Source organism: Lonchura striata, chromosome 1A, assembly GCF_050655825.1.
Source record: "Lonchura striata isolate lonStrDom1 chromosome 1A, ASM5065582v1, whole genome shotgun sequence".
Classification (NCBI taxonomy): Eukaryota; Metazoa; Chordata; class Aves; order Passeriformes; family Estrildidae; genus Lonchura; species Lonchura striata.
Genome location: NC_140741.1, coordinates 26,902,778 through 26,925,265, shown reverse-complemented (window position 1 = coordinate 26,925,265; position 22,488 = coordinate 26,902,778). Strand labels below are relative to the sequence as shown.

General features: G+C 49.0%; 1 long non-coding RNA gene across 1 annotated transcript; it reads left to right on the top strand.

Moving 5' to 3' along the window:
* Positions 1-7: 7 nt before the first annotated feature.
* Positions 8-17,222, top strand: LOC146763418 (uncharacterized). Its single transcript, XR_014952025.1, has 3 exons — positions 8-7,391; positions 12,750-12,854; positions 13,665-17,222. It is a non-coding gene; the product is annotated as an uncharacterized LOC146763418 (long non-coding RNA).
* Positions 17,223-22,488: the final 5,266 nt, after the last annotated feature.

Here is a 22,488-nt window from a genome sequence, read left to right as displayed (position 1 = left end):
GCGTTGCCACGGGCACCGGGCGGCCGGGCCTGGCCGAGCGCGGGCTCAGGGCCGCTCTCTGAAACCCCCCCTGCCGCGTGCGGAGCGGGCTCTTCGCCCAGCTGCACCGGGGGAGGTTTGGGTGGGACGTCAGGAGGAATTTCTTCACGGGAGGGATGGTTAGATATCGTAATGGGCTGCCCAGGGAGCTGGTGGAGTCACCGTCCCTGCAGGTGTTTAAGGAGACTGGACACGGCACTCGGTGTGGCGGTCTGGTTGACGTGGTGGTGTTCAGTTGGACTCCGTGGTCTCGGAGGTGTTCTCCAACCTAATTGATTCGGTGATTCTGTGAAATTGCGTGGCACGATCACAATCGGCAGTGACCTGAGGAAGCATCGGATGCCAGCGGATGTGGGAGCCTGTCAGCATGCTGTGTGCAAACCCCCTGCACCGCCGTGTGTGCAGGATCGCCGGGCTTCCACATGTTCTTCTCCTCTGCGATCTATGTGGGGGCACTGGTTGGCTGTTCAAATGGTTTTCCTGCCTCCATCGTGACACCAGCTCTGGGAGAATGCTTTGATTTCCCAGAGAATTGCGGTTGCCTTGTTGCATTATGGATCATCTTTTCCAATTGCTCCTGGCTTCTGAGCAATACCAGGCTTCCAACCCCAACTTACTGACACAGATCAAAAAAAACCCCACAACCCCAACATTGTATTCTTTGAACTGAAAACTCCTCCGTGAGTAGGAGCAAGGGCTGGCCATGGCAGTGACCTCTCCTGCTGGCTGAGAGGCTGGTTAGTGTTTGTGGTATGCAGCCCCTTGAGCCTCTTGTCTGCATACATCAAAACACTGACTGAAGCCACCCACAATGCTGGACTACAAGGGGCAAGAGTGCGTTGTTAATAATCATTTTATAGTCCTGGGTCTAAGATGAGATTTATTTATGAGGGGAAGCTGAATGAGAAATGCAGTCCTTCAGGTGGGAGCTCTGAAGAAAAGAGACTGACATCCTGACCCTGGCCACTGACAGGAGCTTTACATCAGTGAAGCTCCCGAATTGATGAGCCAGACCCTGATCCCTGCATGAAGAGCTTGCTGGGGCTCAGCAGTACAGCAGCACTTGACTGTGGCTGCAGGTGATACAGACAAGACAGACCCAGACTGTTCTGAGCGGTTTTGCACAGCTAAAGACAGGAGGAATGGCTTGCAAGTTGTAGGATGGAATTACAGTGCAAGGAAAGGAATAAAAATCACTGTGAGGGTGGGTAAGCACTGCTACATCAGCCCAGAGAGGTGGTGGAACATCCATCCCTGGAGACAGTGGCAATTAGCAGGACAGATTCTGTGATGCTGCGGTCCTGAGAGAGGCCCCGGGGGTTGGCAGGGTCGGGGCCGTGTGTCCCGCGCTGTCCCCGCGCTGTCGCCGCTGGGGGTGGCAGGGTCGGGGCCGTGTGTCCCGCGCTGTCCCCGCGCTGTCGCCCCCGGGGGTGGCAGGGTCGCCCCCGGCCAGGCTCTATTTCTAAATTTGGAGCGCCACCGTGTGGTCCTGCTGCAGGAGGGGGCCTGGATTCAGGGTGTGCGGAGGTGGGATATTTATCCTATTTTACTGCAAAAGGGGGAAAAAGAGGTTTTCCACACAGGTTTTTCACACACAGAACACCTGCATAATGTGAATCCTTTCATTGCGCCAAAGGGGATTTCTCAGAGCCTTGTGGATTGTCTGGGCATCAGACTGTTTAAAAGAAGTTGCAGGACCTCATTTCTCCTGCTGTCTGCTTCTGCTACTAGAGCTGCAAGAGAGATGAACAAGCAGTGAATGTTTCCTTTGCTGGCATCTTCTGCCGTTCAAAATAAAGACAATAAGCAGAACTCACCCGAGGTGGAAAACACTGACAAGGCCAAAACCTGTAGGTCTGATGAGCCTTGTTTTTTGCTGCTCCAGCGAAGTGTGCGCATTGTGCGTGTCCTTCAGTACATCCCTGAAGCATCAGCCTTTGTACACGTATGCGGGCTGACCCTGCCTTTTGTGCACAGCTGCCACAAAGTGTCCAAGATCGATTGGATTCTCTCTGTGTGACATGGAGAATGAATCTGCATGTGCCCTAAAGCCATGTCTGTCTCAATAGTAGAAATCCATTGCCTGATTGCTTCCTCCCAAGGGGAGAAGTAATGAATTGCTAATGAAAATGGTTGCCTAAAATCCAAAAAAGTAAGGTTAGCCAGCATTTTTAAAAAATCCCAGGAAGCTGTTCATTTTCAAGAATAGATCTGATTAATTGTATCAAAAATTTGAAATGCAGCTTTCTCTTGAAAATTGCGTGCACTGCAGTCTACCAATATGGCTTTAATCAAGATGGCTTAGTTTGCACATTAGATTTTTCTAACCCCCAAGTATACAATCCATGAAAAGTTTGACTCTGAGAGTCAAAACTCCGTTCTGCTTGTCTTTCGTTAGGTGTAATAAAGAGTCTGCTAGCAGATCACACATTGCATGACTGGTTAGTTTCTTGGCACTCAGATGTATTTCTGCGTACTGGAGCTGTGCTGAATCTCATGTTTCTGGCTGCTTTTCTGCTACTGTTTTCAGTGTCAACATGACTAACTCTGGACTAACATCCTCCTTGATTGCTGTCCCTTGAGCCACGTTGTCTGTTTTTGGGGGAACTTTCAGTGAGTAAGTGTTGAGGTTGTATTCTCTGCCCATCACTGCACAGCCTGCCCTATCCCTACCCCATTCCTGCTGGGTGTTGCCAAGACTTGCAGCAGCCTCTATAGGGGCAGCTAGGACATGGCCCTGTTGGGGTGGAATAGGGGACTGCTTTCACTGGGTGTTTTCATTGTTCTTCCTCTGAAGTTCCCTTCATTTAGGATTCTCCAAGGTTTATCCAGAGGGAAGCTGGGGGAAATGGACAATGCTCCATAGTAGGTGCATTGTATTTCCACATACACCAAACATGTTTCAGTGCCCCTGGACTTCATCCCCACAGATTTCTTCTCCCAGACAAGGAGATAGGTCTCAGGGGCATCTGGTGCAGCTGTTACTTCTATGAAAGCATTACTCCCAAAATCAGTACTCGCAACATGAAAAACCTTAAAGGCAACTTAAAACCTCATGGGTTTTCTGAGACCCTGCAGGTGGAAAGCATGAGCTCTGACTTGGCTGCTAAGTTTTGCTTTGTAAGGCTATACTTTTATCCTTTCCAATCCAGGGGCATGACTACACTCTATTGCACAGCCCAGGGGCACTACTGGTCTGGCAAGGTGCTATCAAAGCTTGTGGTCCTTGGGATGAGCCCTTGGGATGTTGAGCTCCACAGCAGAATAGTGACAGGGCATATGGGGGACTACATCTCATGAGCAGTAGCAGAGTGAGGGGTGGGAAACAGGCAGAGACTTGCTCTCATTATGCATGGGTCTAACATGCCCAATTACCCCATCCTCTCCTCACCTCTGCAATGTAAAAGACTGTTGTTGAGAGTGGTCATAACTCATGGTGAACACCCTGCCTCCCCCTTACTCCTTTCACACCCACTGCTCTCCATTTTCCTTCCAGAAAAAAAATGTGTCTTTGATGAAATGAAATGGCTCAGTCAAAGAACCCCTCAAATGCTTGGGGACCCCTGCAGTTGGCCACCCTTGCCCACTTCCCAGCTCTATTTCTGGCCGAGTTTGGAGTTTAAGTGGGCTGACCTTGTGCCCTGCCTGCCCTGGGGGTCAGTGATGAAAGCGGATGGAGGCTTCACAGTCAGGTCTCTTGTGTGTGACTCTTTTGTTCCCAGGACAAGGGTGTGCAGTGCCTGGGACAGTACTTAATTGTTTGGGGGCACTGCTTTACCCGTCATGCCCTTCCCCGGGTGGCCCCAGCCCTTCTTGCTCATGCGTGGGAGGAAGGCAGCTTCCCCACTCAGGGTAAGGAGGAGGAAGCAGAGTCTGGATTGCTCGAGATAATTTCTGGCTATTTATCAATCTTTGTCATAAAGTTTGCAGAGTGCCAGAAAGCAGAAAGAGAAATAAAGAAAAAGGACTTCTCCATTTTGTGACTCCTGTCTGTCACTGGGTGTATCCTCCATTGTCCTTCTGTGCAGACAAGAGCAACATCACCTTGTCGCAGCCAGCTCCTGTCCATCCACTGTGCTCCATGGGATTCACCCCATCACTGAGACCTCCTTCTGCCCTTCTACAGATGTTTAATGAGGAAAGTCCTGCATCAGGCCTGAGTCATTTGGCTTAGTCCAAGTGGAGGCAATAGGTTCACACCAGGGAGGGCAGAAACTTTGTATTGATCTTGTGGGTGTGCAAGCCCAGGGCTGGATATATTGAGACTTCTGGAAAATTTTTTGTTTGTTTTTGTTTGTTTGTTTGTTTGATTGATTGATTGATTGATTGATTGATTGATTGATTTTCTTTTGCTAGATCTGAGGTGGCCACTACACCTGTCACGGCCCTGAAGACATGCAGAGGAGTAGTAGGTTTTCTGTAGGTGTGCTTGGGCAGGGGAAGTATGCTGGACAATCTGTGGGCATGATGATACAGAATTGAAGGTTTACAAAGCCTTGTCCAGTGGAGGTGGGTCAGCAGAGCTCAGCACAATCATGAAGGAAGCCTTGTACCACTCAATACTTCTTTGGCTGCCTCATTAGCATATTTCTTTTCACAACAGGTCCTTCTTCTGTGCTTCACATCTTCATTAGAGCTGGAGACTGGGGCAGGAACCTCCACAGCAGGCCCTCCCTCTGCCATTTTGGGGAGTGACTGTGCAGAGGAAATGGATAAAAGGAGCCCAGGGTCAGGGTTTAATTACCCCATTGCGTGCAGAGACGAGTGATGGACAGAGACTGTCAGTAGGTCACTGATTAGCTGCCACAGAGCAGACAGAGGAGGGGGGAAATGTGATGAGCCCCTGGGACAGGCCAGTGCTGGGGAGAGCTGAGACATGGAGATGGCAGCTTCTTGTGAAAGACACTTTTTCTTTTAGTTGTTTCCCCAGTCTTTCATCCCACTATTTGTCCCAGCTCCATCAGGACTCCTGTGGGCTAAAAAGTCTCCCGTGCTTGGCTGCTTCACTGGTTAGGGGCAGGTTGCAGCTGGGGTGGAAGGTCCCCTGGGGGGATGGAGAAGAAGGGATGTCTCCTGCTAACTGTGGAGATCTCTTGTCTCCCTGTGGCAAGATGGCAAGGAAGGATGGAAGGAGGGGAGAAGGGAAGGAGTAATGAAAGCACATGAGGGAAGGAAAGGAAGAAGGCTGAATGAAATGGCTGCTGGCAGGTGAGGTGTAATGCACAGATAGTGCTCCTCTGTGCAGGAGTGAAGTTCTCCTTCTGCGAGATCAGCCCAACGAAAGTGCAAACCAGGCTGCTTGTTTTCAGCCCCACTGCTTAGCCACTGCCTCCTTTGGACATGGCTGAATGCCTCAGGTAGTAAATCTGTCTGGCATCTGTTGGGTCTGGGACTGAGAGAGACCAGTTTTATTCTCTTGGCAGATTTGGTGACCTGGTTCTGTGTAGCAATATGCAGAAGAAGCAAGTTTCAGCAAGTCTTAGCCTTTCTGCTCCTAATCCCATAGGTAATTCTGCCTTCTTTCGTTCTCATCCTCATATCAAGCCCTTGTTCCTCATCCCACCATGCTTTCTCTGAGGCCAGCAGCCCTCTTCCCACATTTAGACAGCTCAAGTCAACTCATATTCTTGACTCTGCCCTCAAGTCCTGCCATACAGTATCACACCTCACACACAGTCTTCTTCCACCAGTCCTGTTAACCTTGGTCTCAAGACTCCTCTTTCTTTTCCTTTTCTCTACAATCCCTATTACACATCCTCTTTTGGAGTTTGACCTTCAGTTTCTACCTCCACACACAGTTGTCCCCCAAAGTCCTGCTTCCCATGTTCACTCTCCCTACCACTTCTACCCTTTCCTCTCCCATTCTTGCTTTTCCTCACTCATCCTTTATCCCTCTTTCCTGTCCCCTTCACCCCTGATCTCCCAGGGCTGTTTGCATGAATCGTTTCTGGAATCATGAGATCACTGTTTTTTTCTGTCAACTGTCAGTGGGAACATCACATTAAGGAGCATGGATAAGTGACCGGGGGCCTTTGGGGTGACTCTGGCACCCCCTCTCCCCACCATCCCTACCCCCCCCCCCCTTCTTCTGTATCAAAGGAAGCTTTGTTGTCCAAAAGCAGAAAGAGAAAAGCAGATAAAAAGGCAGAACATGTGATCTCATTGGCTTTATTTAGACATCCAGCTATCCCTCCTCTCTCCTTGATTAATCCAAAATTATCTAAGAATCCATAATCCATCCTTGAGCTTCTCATTTGTGAAAGAGATGGTGGTAGATTCTTTTTTCCAAAAGGACTCCAACAGCTGACCTCTTGGTCTCTACAAGGTGCAAAGATGACCTTGATGGGGCTCCCTAGACAGTGTAATACCTATGATTAGAATCTTCACATCAGGAGTGTGGCATCACTCCATGTGAAGGAAAATTGAAGCAGGGAGAAGCAAAGCCTTTTCCTTAAAGTTTCACCATTGCTTAGTGGAGAATGCCAAGAGTATCCAGCAATACGTTGCTTCATCAGGGGCACTGCCTGGTGGGGAGGTTTAAATTTGCAGCATTAGATGCACAACATTTGAATTAAGGAGTTTCTGGATCTTCCAGGGACTTGTTTTTTTGACAAGGGCAAAATTCTTCATCTCGGGGTCCTTTGGTTGTCTTTAGTGATGGAGATGATCAGTGTCCTGGTGAGCATCCTCTATGGTAGAGCTACTGTGGGAGCGGTGGAACACAGCTGAGGTTGCAGGAAGAATCTCTGTGTTTTTGTTGGGATTCATTTAGATGCTATCAAGCCAGGAGGCAGGAAAAAGGGTTATTGTATATTCCTTTGTTGTTACATATTAGAGAAGTTTGAGGCTTTACAGTGAAAGCTGCCCTGCACGCTGCTTTGAAACAGTACGGTTGACTGAGCAAAAATCCTTATTGTGGGCAGAGCTGTACGAATATAAAGAGTTGGTCAGTGCATCGTTTTCAGGATGTTTTAACCAGCTTGGTTAAAATCCACCAGACAAGAAGTCCTTCTAATATGGGAATATAATAGCCCTTTTATCTGTAGTCCATTCCCCTTCTGTACAGGAGTAAAAATTCTCTGTATAACGCTTTACATCCACAGCTCTGTGTGTGTGTGCGGGATGTGGCTAAGGCTGAAATTTAATGATTGTTTCAAGTGCCTTCCAAAACAGTTAAGGCACTAAATGGAAGAAGAGTGCAGAAAGCTTGGCAGATGGATGCAGGCAGCATAAGCCATGTTCATCTAACTCATGACATGGACTGAGATTGACTCAGGACAAAGGGTGGTCAGAGGAGTGAAGAGGTTCAGTAGAGGAGAAGGTGAGCAGAAAAGCAGGAAGATTTGCATCAGGTGAGAATGAAGAATTTGATTTTGTTGCCGAACACAGTATCAGTGAAGTATATGCCAAATGCTATGAAAGGAAGGGAGGTGGGAATTTGGCTAAGGAATTGTTTCTGTTGCAGAAAGGTCACTGTAGAAGTTGCAGTGACTTTGGTATCATGTGATCTTTTACATATCTGTGTACGTGTAAGGTGACTCAGTGAAACAGCATGTGCAAGGAGACTATGGCTGGAAGGATGCCTGTGGGAATGCCTGAAGTATAATTTCAATGGGTTGTGGGAAGACATGATGTTCATGGGGATTTGCCACAAGTTTTCTGTGGTGGGAGATCATGCACAAGAATATTTACAGCAACAGTGCAGGGAAACTATGTGACACTACAACCCATCCAAAAGAGAGTGTCAGCTCCAGCTTACAACCAACTGAATCAGTGAATGTGAAGTCAAGAAGGAGACTTTTTTTGCGCCTCCCCTGTGCTTTTTAATAAACGCCGAGTTCCCATAAACATTTAGACCCATTGTAGCTGCCACTCAACTCCTGCCAGTTCTGGGTCCCTATGATTTGATTTTCCTGAAACAGGCACCATGAGTCAATTTCCAAGATATTTCCATTAGCATGTTGGTCTGATTCAAATTATATCCTGCCCCGTTGTGCCTGACTCATACTTCCCCATCTCTAAGAGAAGACCAGTGGAAGCAGAGGGGCCTTCGCATAGATGCTTAAAGTCTCTATCAGATAATAGGTGAAGAAATATTTGCCATGACCAAGCTATGGTCATTTTTTTGCCATTCCTTAGTCACTTGGCAGCCAATGGAGGGAAGAGGCGAGAGCAGGGTGGGGGAGAGTAAATGAGACAGAGAGACAAGAACAAAAGATTCTTTTGTGGTACGGAGAGAGAGAAAAGGGAAAGCATCACCAAATGCCCAGAAGCCATGTTTGTAACAAGAGACCTATTCTCTCAGCTACTTGGAAAACAACTTGGAGTAAAAGGCCCTGGTTGAATTAACCCTTCATGGAGGCGATTTACTGAGTGTGAAGGAAAGAGGCATGGCCATGGGAGACATAATCTGTGTGGCAAGGTAGCAGTCTTGGCTCTTGGGCAATTTAAAACAGCAACTGGTTGTCTGGGAAGAGGATATAGGGATGATGTTGTTCCTGAAGTTTTAAAACGTCAGATATCCTTTCTTCATTGGAGCTTTGGTTTTGGAAGAGATCACCAGAGGGCTTTTTGCAGCATATGAGGTGATGACTTTTCGATTGATGTTTTTCTTAGGGATGCTATGGAGTAAGGAAAACACCACCCCTAAAATATATGGCTTACTCAGCATAATCTTGTCCCATCACAGCCTCTGTGAATTCAGGTTCTATTGCTGGCCTTCAAAAACTCTCTCCTCACATATTGTGTCTCTCTTGCTCATGTCTTGGTCTTCTCTTTGACTGAGGAGAACAATTTTACTGTAGTTAGGGGTTCTCTGTACAAACTAATAGAAAGTATGCCAAATCATCAATTTCCAAAGAAACAACTATCTTTAATTCATTGTCATCATCTCCCCCTTAGCCTCCTTTACATTATTTATAAGGAATTTTCCTCTTTAATTGAGTGGATCTTTGGGTGAAAGGAGACTCTAGGCTGATGGACCAGAAAAGGCTCCACTCAAGGAAAGAGAATATGCACCTATTTGAAGATAAACATGGAATATCAGCAAATGTTGTGTCAGTTTGACTGTGAGCTTGCTTCTGGGTGCTTTGAAGGAGCAAGATAGATCTCAAAGAAAGCTTCTTCCCTTCATAAGAGGCAGCACCCTGCCTCTGGAGCCTCCTAACACAGTGCCAGGCAAAGGGGTGCAAAGAGCAGTGGAAAGAATTTCTCCTCTCTGCTTCACTGTCTCACCAGCTCAGCAGCAGTGTCCTCCCATCATGGGTCACCCATCCCCCTGGCCTGACGGCGCAGATGGGGAGGATGCAGTGGGTGCCCCTGGAGCCCATGGTCAGGTGGGCTGCCAAGCGGATATGAGATGCAAGCAGCCTTACAACTGTGCTTTCGTAAATAAGCCATCACATGGGACTCGTGCATGTCTGTTGGAGCAGCAATTTGGAAACCAGGAAAATCATGTGGCAACAGAAGTCTGCAGGCTCCCAGCCCTCCCCCACTCTGTAACCTTCTTACTCCCTTCTCTCTCTCTCTCTCTCTCTCTCTGTTTTAACTGAGAGGGTAACCTCAAAAGATGGAGTTAGATTTTGCTCCCACTAACCTCACCCAGGGCTTTGGGGTATATATGTTGGCACATGGTGCTGGAGTTCAATCTACCTGTGCTACTCAGACCACCTGTGCTGTGTGATGTCCCCTGCAAGCCCACCGGGGAATTTGCAAATTCAGTCTCCTAAAGGGATTGAAGGACATTTACCCAGAGGGGATGTTAAATATGATTAAAGCCATTGCTCAACGGGATTTTCACTATTGCAGGAGAGTCTGGCATAAATTGTCTTTTTCTTGGCAGTACCGTTTTAAGACCTGGTGGGCACTTACTGGAGTTACTTGTCAGGTCAGAAGAGAGAGTTCTGAAGTTTTTAAACTAAAAAAACTTTAAGTTCTCCACTGCTGCCTCATACAACTAACTAATTCACAATGGCACAGCAAAGCAGAAGTTTCAGAACATTGAGACCTCAGCTGAGCTAAGAGCAAGTAGTGTACTGTGAACAAAAAATGCTACTACATTGTCAATTAATGCAGGTCTTTGAGCCTTGGCTCCACTCATGGCCTCCTATTGTAACTGTGGTCTGAGGTGCACATGCCAACCAACCTTGCTGAGTGCAAAGAACTCAGAGACAGGGAGGAACTGAGGGATTTATTAGGCTGTGCCAGGTGAAGCTCAGCCTGTCCCATTGTCCCAGCACCTGGGTGCTGTTGATTACACCTTCTTCTACCATATGTTCCTCTAGCTATCACTTCCTCTAAGCTTTTCCTAGCTTAGAAGCTCAGGATCTGAGTCCACAGTTCATAAAACCTTTATCTTTGCTTGTATTATGCATTCCACCCTATGCTCCTCTCCTCTCCTCTCCTCTCCTCTCCTCTCCTCTCCTCTCCTCTCCTCTCCTCTCCTCTCCTCTCCTCTCCTCTCCTCTCCTCTCCTCTCCTCTCCTCTCCTCTCCTCTCCTCTCCTCTCCTCTCCTCTCCTCTCCTCTCCTCTCCTCTCCTCTCCTCTCCTCTCCTCTCCTCTCCTCTCCTCTCCTCTCCTCTCCTCTCGCTGCCTTAGGCTGTGTTGAATTTGGATCTGCAAATGGGACTGGTTTGGACTGAGTTAATATTTGCAGCAGATGGGAGTGGGCTTGATGGAAATAGTTTGCCTCGATACAGTGCTGCTGAACTGGTGTGAGTAATTTCACTATACCTGGTTGAAAAGCCCTGTTTCTCTTATACCAGAACCTTATTACTACTTGGCAAGATATTTATTTGCTGGACTAGTTTTCCATGGACAGGGAAAAGATTATTCAGCAAGTGCTGAAATGGTATTCCCAAAAAGCTGACAAAAATCTTTAGCTCCTCAGTGTCCAGCTGCTCCAGGCTATCTCCTTCTCCACAACCTGTGAGTGATTCATAGCAGAACACCTGCATCTTCTTCCCAATTTGATCCACCAGGCCAAATCTGTTCATCACTCAGAATCCTACCCCTAAAAAGGAAAATCATCCTGTCTGAAATCTCTAGCCAGGTATCATAGAATCATGGAACCATAGAATGGTGTGGTCAGGAAGAAACATTAATGATCATCTAGTTCCACCTCCCCTGCCATAGGCAACTAGACCATGTTGTTCAAAGTCCACTTAACCTGGCCATAAAAAGTTCCAGGGATAGGCAGGGATAGCAACCAGTGTTTGAAGTGATAAAACTGGACCTGAAACCCTCTCAGAGGATTTATGCTTTGACTAAGTTTCCTCAATAGAACAAAATTTCATCCAGTCTAATATAGTGGGTAGTGTGTGTAAGACATTGCCACAGTGTTACCAATCAAGGGAGTAAAATATTTTGACATAGAATTAAACCCCAAATAAAGAAGAATTAAGACTGTTTCCAAATAAATGATTCTCAACATTAAAGATTCTACCTGGAGGATCTGGCAAGTCAGTCTAGGACACAGTGCTGCCAAATCCTTTACCTTTGCACTTGTTCTGTCTCTGCTTTAAAAAAAAAAAAAAAAGAAAGAAAGAAAACCCAACAGAAATAAATGTGTAATAAATGGGTAAGAGATGTTGTGGTCCCGGGGAGAAGCAGAACACCATCTCCTTACACAGCTAGCAGGGAGTGGAGCAGAAGAGAGGAGGGTAGCACAGTGCTGTACAGCTGCAGGGCTGCTCACAACAGGGCAGAGCTCGTAGAGAATGTGCTCTTTGTTCCCTGCCTTTAAAGGGTAAGAGAAACACTTATGCATGGCAAATTAGCCCAAAAATGTATTTCTCTAAAACACCCGATTGTCTGGCCAGCTCTGCAGCTGCAGGGAAGTTCCAGGGAGAGAAGGGGGAGGCGGCGGGGAAGGAGGAGGGAGGCAGGGAAGGAGGATATTGATGGCTGGGGGCTGGTGGGGGGGGGCAAGGCAAGATGATTGTGCGAATGAGGGAGAAATTCTCATGCCACCATTCAAACAGAGCTGACCAGTAAGCCAGGGGACTCCTGACAGAGGGGCCACGTTGGTGGTCAGGGGACCACGATGTCTGCAGGGGGGCAGGGAGAAGAGGGGACACAGCCAGCTGTGCTGTGGACAGCGTGGGAGCAGGCACCGTGCAGCCGGCGGTGCCGGGGAGCCCTGCCACCCCTGCCACCCGGCAGGTTCAGCTGTGCCATCTGGGCCGGGATGCTCCGCCAGCAGTGCCATGCTCCTCTAGTCACCGTGTCACGCGTGCCGGGGGCTGTGGCTCCTCTCCTGCTCCTGAGCAAAGTGCACAGAGTTCGACTGTCTTTGAGGAGCAGAGCCTGTGCTCTTCCCAAGAGGTGGCACTTAGGTTTAAAACATCCCAAATGTACTTCTTGATTAGGAAATCGATCTGGGCTTGTTAAGAATTTCTAGCTCAATGCTGCTCCTATTTAAAAACTCCTAGACCATTGCTGGCAGAAAAGCAATTCCTTGAGTTTCCCTGGAGTCTGGGAAGCAAAAGCTAGTGATAGGATTCTTGACAACAGCTTGGACTGTGAAATTCATGGTGAGTGCCACAGTCTTGTCCCTGCCCCAAGGGATGCCATTGAAAGTAGTCAGGCCTACCCTGAGCTCAGCTGAGACCTCAGAGTCCAGGAAATTTCTCCCATATGGTCTGGGATGAGACATCATCTTCACGTGCATGCATTTATTTTATTTTCCATTACCTGCTGCACTTTGCAGGTACAGCCTTGAGGTAACCTGACTTGTCCTCACCACTGCTGACTGAATGCTCCTGGGGACATCTGCAGAGTGATTGAGATGCTGCCTGCAGAGGAAGAAGCTCAGGTAGGCTTTGCCTTTGAGGACACTCAGGGTGCACTTGCCTGCATAAATCCAGGTCGCAGTGCTCTGTTCTTTCTGCCATGTGTCATATTTTGGGCAGATGCTAACTTCTTCAAAGTCACCAGTGCCACCTGCTGTGAGGGTTGGTGAGACTGGGAGGTAGTCTTAGGCTAAACCAAGCTTAGACTGCCCATGAGATAAAAGAGAGACATGAGAATGTCAAATGAGACTTGGTTTCAATACATTCCCACGACTGTCCAGCTCAAGTGTAGGATTGATCTTGCCACCAGCTCAGGTTGGTCCAGGAAAACTATTTCCAGTTTGTTGTAACACTCATCATGTGACCAAATGTTTTCAAGGAAAACTCTGTAACTCTTTGGGTTTGTAATCCAGAAGTCCTATAAAGTCCCCTCTCACTGGACTGGAGGATGGAAAGGACAAGTGCACCTGAATGATTTATCTAAACAAGAAGTAATATCGACTGCTGCTGAGAATTATTCACAGAATCCCAGAACAGGTCAGATTGGAAGGGACCACAGTGGGTCACCTGCACCAAACTCCCTGCTCACACAGGGTCATCCCAGAGGGCTTGGCACAGGATTGTGTACACACAGTTCTGGAATGTGAGGGAAACTCCACAACCTCCCTTGGCAGCCAGTTCCACTGCACGGTCACCTGCGCAGTAAAGAAATTCTTCCTCATAATCAGGTGGAACTTCTTGTGCATCAGTTTCTGCCCATTCCTTCTGGTCCAGTTGCTTGGACAATTGCTTATTCATGCTTTGAATCTTGCCTATTTATTTTTTCTTTTCAGAGGTTTCATGAAGATGCTTTAATTAACACTGGAAGTAACTGCTGGATACAGAGCAGGATCTGATGAGGGAAGCCAGAATCCAGTTGGAGAATTTCCTATAGTGGAGAAGCTCATCAAACTTTTATTGAAGAGGTGCAATGAGCAGAGGAGGGGGTGGGGAGCTGAACCACTCTTTAAATGAAGGACTGGGAAGCTGCTGGCAACTAGTAGAATCCTGTCATCACTACCTTGCATATTTCTTTATGTCATCATGGGAGAAGGGAGGATGAAAAATGTTAACTTTAATCAAGTCAGCAATCCTTCTTGGCTTTGACACACTTAATTTTCCACTCAGGTGAAAGAGGTTCTTCTGCATGCACTGACATATATCCCTGTGATGAGGGGGATCCATCCTCTCAGACCTTCACATCCCTGCCACTCCTCATATGTCCCTCTATAAACATCCTGAGCTGCCACCACACAAACGTCTGTGACCACATTCCATGATTAACCTCAATTTTTAAGGTCACAAAGCTACAGCAGTGGCACTGCTGGGCTTCATGCCTGACCTTCACGGAGTGGGTGACTCAGACTGATGGCAGGCCTGCTGTGAGTTCTGAGATCACTTGTGTCAAGGTGGGACTCAGGGAAACCAGGAATCCAAGCATGCTCCACCACTTTGTGGAGACCCTGAGACTTCCCAATTATGGCAAGGATGTGGCATCATTGGGTGGGAATGGCTGGTACCAGGGAAGCATTTATTGGTAGATAATTTGCTAAGAAATGGGAGTTCAAGGGAATGAAGTTGCAAATTCAGACATAATTCAGCAAGCACTTTTGAGTGGAAAGTGAGTGTGGGAGACAGATTTTTAAAATATCAAAACATTTCATTTCAAGGCAATCTTCCTGAATTATTCTTTTCTAAATGCCAAAATGCTGTGAATGGACATTTTCAAAGTGAATTTCTGACATTTTGTGTCAAGCCAGCATTTTGCATTTAAAACTTGACACAGGCTGAAAGATGAGAGGTCAGTCACAAGACCCTAAAACAATGAAATAAAACTTGCTATTTAAAGTTCAGGATAATATTTCAATCTCTGAGTTATGCCATTTGAAATAAAAATTTTAAATCACCACAGACTTTCTATGCATGTTCAGATCAACATGGCCCTACCTGACACCTCTGAAGTGGTGGAGTCACTGGAGAAGAAACAGACAGTGTGGTTGGGATAAAACCAGCCAGTAGTGGCCTGAAATGAACTAAAAAAAATGCCCTTATGCATCCTGGACATAATTTCACTCTTCTATTGTTAAACTCCACTTTGATCTCAATGAGGTTCTTTACGGAGGGATGTGCTTCTCTTAGGGATGTTTGCATCCCTTCAGCTACATTGGTAACAACAAGCAAAGCAATGACAAGCAAAGCCTCTGTGCCTGTGGCAGTTTTACTCTGCTGACAATGACCTTTAAGCAAGGAGGCAACCAAAGTGTTACCATTTTCCATCGACCTTTGGGAGCACTGTCCCACTGATCTCCATGAAAACTAGTGGAGCTCTTCATGGGCATGTTCCCATAGGCACCTCCAGGGAAAAAGTGCAAGCATAAGCAAAGTCTGGATGCAAGAAAATCCCTGCTAATTTGGGAAGGGACCCTACTACTTCTTAGAACGGGTGGATATGTTGGGGGACAACAACCAAGCAGGGTGAAAGACACTGACAGTGTTTCGAGAAGATGCTCTGCCCCACAACTGCCTCTTCTGTGTTCAGTCTCGAGGGATGTGAGGATTAGCCTTCCTCCCCCTTCCTCGCCAGCCCCAACTCCTCACTCCCGCTCCCCGTCCTCCCCGCCATGCGCACGTGGGCCCGGCTGGCCATGAATAGAGTTGGCACGGGTGGGTCCAGCCTGAGCCACTGGGGCTCACGACTCCCGACCTGAATAAGCAGCATAAAGACACAGAGCAGCCCCGTCGCAGCTCTGTCCCGACCCATCCTCCCCAGCTGCAACAGCATCCGCTGTGGGCCCAGACCGGCCATTCTTATCGAGTCCTTCTGTGCAGTTTGTCTTTCTCTCCCTCTCTCGTCTCCCCCCACCCCCGCCTGGTTTTTTTTTTTTTAATCCCCTTTTTTCGAACATATCATTACAGGAGCAACAAAAAAGATGGGACAATACAGCCATTGATGAACTGCTCTCGTCCTCCAGTCCCGATCCCCCCCACTCCCTCCCTCCCCTTCTCTGGTGCGTGCCAACACTCTTTCCACCCGCCCAGGGCTGGAGCCAGCGCCAAACAACCTCTGCTAATAAACAAGAGGAACCAGATAAACCAGGAACACAATAGAGGGATTTGTTGCACTTTAGTGATGGTGGGAACAATGTCAACTCCGTGGCGCAGCTGCATGGACCCCCCTCCCATCCTCTCCCCCAAACGCCTCGTGCCCCCCGCGTACTTGCAGCCCAACACTGTGATTTATGAAAGGCCAAAGGTCACTGTGCATTAAAGGGCTTCTTTCTTGCATCATTTATTAACCCCTCTATGACAAGGCGCGCCCATCGTGGCAGTGGTGATGGCACAGGGAGCAGGGCACAGGCAGAGTCCATCCCAGTGGCAGCATGCATCTCCCAGAGGATGCTGAGATGCAGGCTGGTGCTTAAGCCTGGTTTTACACCGGCCTGGTGCTGGGGGAAGGAGAGGAGGCTTTGGTGAGATATGTTTTGGCCAGCAAAAGCAGCTCATGACTCCAGCACAGCTCTGTTCGCGCTGCACACAGGTCACTGAGAGCCGACCTGAAGGTTTTGTATTTCACGTGGTAGAGTTGACCACTTTTCATCACCAGAGCCATAAGTCACCCTGTGCTACCAGGTGTTGTCACATGGGCTGCCCATGATCCAGCTGGGCAGAGAGGAGGAAGTGGGTCATGGAAGAGGACAGATCACTCCAAGGTCTCCTTCTCAGGAATGTAGAGATGTGCCCAAAATCTCTCCTTAGCTCACCAGAGCTGGTTGCTATTACAGGCAAAGCTGCAGTGCCACCTTGCAATATTTTCAAACCTTCCTGTGTAGCCATGAAGCAGCACTGTGAAACAGCAGCATAACAAATCCTTAGACTGATCTTTTTCTCCTGAAATTGCAGTGACCGGGTGAGTTTGAGTGAGCTGTTGCAGTGGCAAAAGCTTCAGCACTGAACTTTGAACCCTCATATCCCTCTGTGCTTGAGGGTTCCCTGGAGACCCTCTCCATGGGCAACCTTGCTTGGGAGGACAACAACATTGCCATCACAGGCAATGGTGAGACAGCCATGGAAAGGGGATGCCTGCTGGACTTCACGTCCGCTGTGAGAGCAGTGGGTCTGTGCTGGCCCCTGGTTGCCTGGCCCATCCCTCCAGGCTCAGCAGAGGGCAGGCTGTGGTGCTGGGCTGAGACATCTCACCCCTCCCCGGGATGAAGGGATGGGTAACAAGGGACAAGCTTGAGAGCCCTTTGAATATGGATGTCAGGGTGAGCCCCTGCACAGGGCAGAGGGGACATAGAGGCTGGGGTAAAGAGGAAGACGGTCCCACTGCCCAAATGCTGGCTGGTAACTCTGGTTACCAGCCAAACTGCTCCTGCCCTAGCTCTGGTGCCTTGAGGCCGTGCTCCCTCACTCATTCTCCCTCACATTCCTCTGGGAGCTGATCAGGGCTTGAATGACACCCCAGATGACTCTTTGCTATTAATTCCTGTGAACAGAAAGGGCTCCTTGTTCTCCCAGTCCTACTCTCTGGAGGAATTACAGGGGCCAAGGCAGCAGGCTGAAGCCTTCCTGACTTAACCCTTCCCCCGGCTCCCCAGGAGCCTCCCTGCATCCAGGGGACTAGTAGAGGTGAAGATCATCTTAGAGCCACCTTGACCACCACATAATAAGCCCACTGGGGTCACTCAGCACTGCTACAGACACAGCTCCCATTGGGAGGATCCCCTTTTCTGGTTGTTCTGCCCAATCTTGTACAATTCCCTTCTTTTCCTCTCTAGGCATCTCTCATCTGCTGTGCAGACTGAGAGCATTCAGCTCCCTCCATTACATAACACCAGGTATGCCAGGCTCCATCCAAGAACAGGCAACCTGGTCTTTCTCCTCCAGCTCTGCCCCTTCAGTGCATGCTTTTTGGGGTTAGCCTTTTGGAACTACACCTGTTCTCTTCAGCAGGACATTCAGGGGTTAACAGCCAGGCAGGCTCTGTGCCATCTATCAAAGCAGGTAGCAGACAGACATGCTTGCCCCACTCCTCTTTGATCTTCCCAGACCTGAGTAATGCAGGAAAATTGTCCTGTTTAGCCATCACAGGTCCTTGCCGTGCCCATGAAACATTAGACTGGCCAAGATGACAGGCCGAGAGCTGCCTGGGATCTTTGCAATGCTCACAAATTATTCTCCTCCCTACTTTCCACAAGGTTTTCCCTTCACCTCCTCTCTGGAGCAGCTGGCACTGTAATCCACTGCTTTAGATCAAAAAATACATCTGAGCAAAGTCTGCTTGGCCACATCAAGGCCATACACCAGTGGCAGCAACATTGTGGTATCCTGCACATGTGGCATCCCGCAGCATCCCTTGGAGAGAGAACAGGTTTTACTCCTGCTCTGGAGCCAGGAGGGACTCTGCAACCACATCCCAGACCCAGTCCCCAGAGAACTTCCTGAGGACTCCCACCCCCTCTTGAGGTGATGGGAGTGCAGAGTTATGCACCAACCAGCACCATCCAGGCTTTGTTGCCCATGCAGAATGATAATCCTGGAGAAGGATTTTCTGTGATAGTGACATTTCTTTAGCTGCCTGCACAGGACACTGGATTGTCAAACAGCCCAGTCCACCAGTAAACAACTCCAGGCACTGGCTGCCTTGTGTTTCCCCTGAAATCCTATGGCAAAACTTCCTGCACAGTCCCTGCAGCTATCCTGTTACCACATGGATGCTGTATGGTGCTACCAAAACACAGGGCTGCAGGCAGCACTTTGCATTTCCTGACTGACCCACACCACTTCTTTTCTCCTCAGGCTGAATTGCAAACAACCAGTCCATCAACTGGAAGCTCAGAGGCACCTGGAAGGGTCTAGGACAAACAGTGGAAGCGTCAGCCAAGAACAGTGAGGGGCGATGAAGATCAGAGCCCAGCAGTGGTTTCTGTGCCCAGCTCTCAGCTGGAAGGCAGTCTATGGCACAAGGCAAATCAAAGGGCTCTTTGGAGAGTGTGGCTGACACAGAATTGAGGAGGGTGACACCAACATGGCCTTCGGGGACCCTCTGCTTCCTCTTGTTCGTGGACAAGCCTTGAAAATGACCCACACTCTGGGAGCCTGGGAGAGCAGTCAAGACATTGGATGGGAGAGGAATTTGGAGAGAAGGGCATGAGGAAGTGGTGGAGACAGGGCTGGGCTTGGGTGCTCCAGCAAAGGGTACGACCTGGTCCTGATCTCTCTCAGGCTGTCATCAGTCATGTCCCATGATGTCTCACGAGTCAGACCATCTGCAGACTCACAGGTTTTCCAGACATTATAGTGGTCTTTCCCTTTGCTCCTCCCTGATTTTTTTTTTTCTCAGAGCATCACACTTATGCAATCATCAAATAAAAGAGTAGTGCTTTGAAACCTTTCTAGTTTTTCCAATTTTCTCATTACTTCTTCTGTGGGGGCCACCTGGCCACTAGGTTCTACTCGCCCCCAGGACTGAGTAATGAGCTTCCCAGCTATCCCATGGCCATGATGATGAGGTGTGATAAGGCCCAGTGGCATCTTGACACCGAAGGGGACATGCACTGTGGATGTTTGGTATACTATTTCTGACTGGGACAGAAGGACTTCCAGTGTGGGTCAGCTGTCCCTGACATCTTCAACCCTCCCATGACCAACTGGGTTGCCTGGTCCTCTGCCTCCCTCTTTCTCCATCATGGGCAGGGAGACAGACCCTCTTTCCAGTAGGAGGGCTGTCCCCATCCTCTTCCTCACCAAGTCATGCCCACCATCCATGTCAGGCAGCAGCAGCAAGCTTCATGCCGTCAAAGATGCAATTCCACTTTGGAGATAGGGCAGGACAAGGGTTTGGCTTTGGTGTAAGATATCTAGCTTGCCTCCCTAACGTGATACTGTTATGACCATTCCCTGTCCTTCCCACAGCATCACAGGGGGGATACAGCCACAGCAAATCCACACCAACCTGCCTGGCACAGGCAAGAAGACAACAGGTGCAAGACCCCCTCCCACCCCCAAATCCCAGACCATTCCCCCACCCCCCCAACCACCTGCCCCTCATTGTCTCACGTGCCCACTTCCACAAGAAGGGGATTTTGCAAAGAGGAGGTGGTGCCCGCTCATCCATCCCAGTGGCTGTCCCCATCCTGGCCACTGCTGCTGCCTCAGCTCCTCCTAGCCTGGGCTTCCTCTCCCGTCTTTGGGTCTGGAACAAGCTGGACGCTCTTAAAATGCTTTTTATGTGCGTGCGTGTGTGTGTGTGTGTGAGTGTGTGTTAATCACATGATTGTCATTCACCTGTATCCTGAACAAAGACTGTGCACTGTTTAAGGCCCAAACAAGAAAGCCAGAAAGGGAAGGAGGGGGGGGTGGGGGGGGTTGTTGGGAAAACTGAAGGGGCTGTTGAGAGAGCAGGCGCGCGCGGGAGAAAATCCTTATCAAACTCCCAATTCATGGGTCTCCCTTTCCCTCAGCACACTGTGGGTATTGTTTGGCTGGGGGGTGTGTATGTGTATTTTTTCGAATGTCTGTATCGTCCCCTCCTTGCTCCCCAGCTGTGACGCTGTTTTACTGTATGGAAAGATTTCACAGGGAACCCCTCCCATTTTCCCAGGCAGTCCTGGGACAATACCGGCGCTGTGCCCCCGAGTTGGGCAGGGGACAAAAGCTGGCTCTCGTGCTGGGGATCCTGCTGCTCCTCTGCTGTGGACAGGCTCTCCCCTCTGACTCCTCCCTCACCACAGGTGCAGGGGGTAGGTGTCATCTAGCAAAACCCCTCCCCTGAAACCTCCACAGTCCCACCCTGGTGGAGGAGGTGTCCCACCAATGTGGTCCTCTTGCTGAAACCCTACCAAGCAAGTGCTGCTGCAATGATGCTCCTTGCTCACCAAGCAGCCAGCCTGGAGGAGGGTGTCTTTTCTATCATCCTTGGGAGAGGTGTGAACACAGGACACGTGGATGGAAGAGACTTGGACAAGGATATACAAACACTCGGTGTTCTGAGAGGGGGCTGAAAAAAGGGGTAAACAAACTGCAAAATAAAGGAGAATTCCAAACGTGGAGGCAGGACTAAAGGAGACAAAATACAAGAAAAGCAGAATGGAGGGGAAAAGCACCTGGCTCAACATGTAAATACAAGGAGACACTGAGATTGCAGAGACTGTGTGGCTGGTACACACTCCTTTGAGGACACCCCTCTCTGCAGCTGAGCCACCCATAGCTCTGCAACAAGGCACAGACTGGCTCCTGGCTGTTGGCAGCAGGCTCTGACAAGAATGCTGAGCAGTGGGAAAAACACTGGTCCAGTGCCCTGGAGGTTGCTGAAATCCCTTCTAGGTCTGATTCCTTTCTTGCCTAGCTGGGAGTTGTTCTCCCTGCAGAGTTTACCTGTTGCACTCTGGGTGCGAGCTGAGCAGGCTGTAAACTGTACTCAGTGCCTTGTGGGGCTCTTTTTTTTGTCTCCTGACTGGGGATCCTCTCCAGCAAAACACGAGAGGACCCCTGGCCTATCGCTCCCTACCATGTGAAGCCCTGCACCCTGTATGCCCACTCCAGAGGAAAACAAGAAATCTCTGCCACACTGCCTCTTTCCCATGGAATCCACAGGAACTGGTCACCTGAAGGGAGAGCAAATAAACACCATTTTCTGGCTATTTTCTGTGTCATTCTCCCTCCCTGCTTCAGATTGGAGGTTGGCTGCAGCCAGGGAAACAAGCAGGGCAGTGTTTCTCAGCAGAGGCTGCCTTCTTGAGGGGTAGGAGACCAAACTTCCAGTTCCAGTTCTCCTACACTCCTATGCAGGGCCCCTGTAGATTGAGGATGACCCTTACTGGCTGGAGGAAGGTGCCATGAGCTCTGCAGTATCACTGACTCTGGATCCAGTGGGCCACAGACAACTGAGAAGGAACTGACCTTGCCTCAGTTGTTTTTGCTGGTCATCTGCATGCCAGACTGAGGGTGAGCTGCCAAATTGCCCATCTGTGGTTTGAGTCCTCTTCTTGTGCCAACTACAGTTGGGGTGTCTGTTGGTGAGAAAACTCATCCCAAATGGCAAGACTTGAGGTTGATCAGCTGCTGCTTTGGCCAAGAAAGCAGGGCCTCGATACTGCTGTGTGAGGATCTCCGTTGGGTCTTCTTGTCATCAAAAACACACTCACATTCCTCTCTTCCAAAGGGAAAAAGGCATAATGAGAAGAAAAGTATTTGAACCCATCTTTTTTTTCCAGAGTAGGTAATACTGAAGAAAAGAAAGGTAGGAGATGATCCCTTGACAGTTATTTTTTATTGTGGGGTGCAAGCAACCTGTTTAGGCAGAGCTCCCTGCTTGATCCCAGTGGTATGGGCATTTTGCCCTCCCAGCTCTGGTCAGTAAAGGCTTCTCACTGGGATTTAGTGAGGTTTTCTCTGCAGCCACCCTATGGTTTCAGAGCTTTATTTACTCCAGACAGCACCAGGCATGCAGAGAAGCAGCCCTAAGTTGTCAGCCAGTTTGCAGGGGCAGCAAACAGTCCCACAGGTTTGCTCTGAGGGCTTTAGCTCAGGTGCTCAGCACCATCCTTGGCACTGGTTCCCTCACAGTTCATGTGGTACCAGCCAGTGGTTTTCTGGGTTTTTCTAACACAAAGCTTC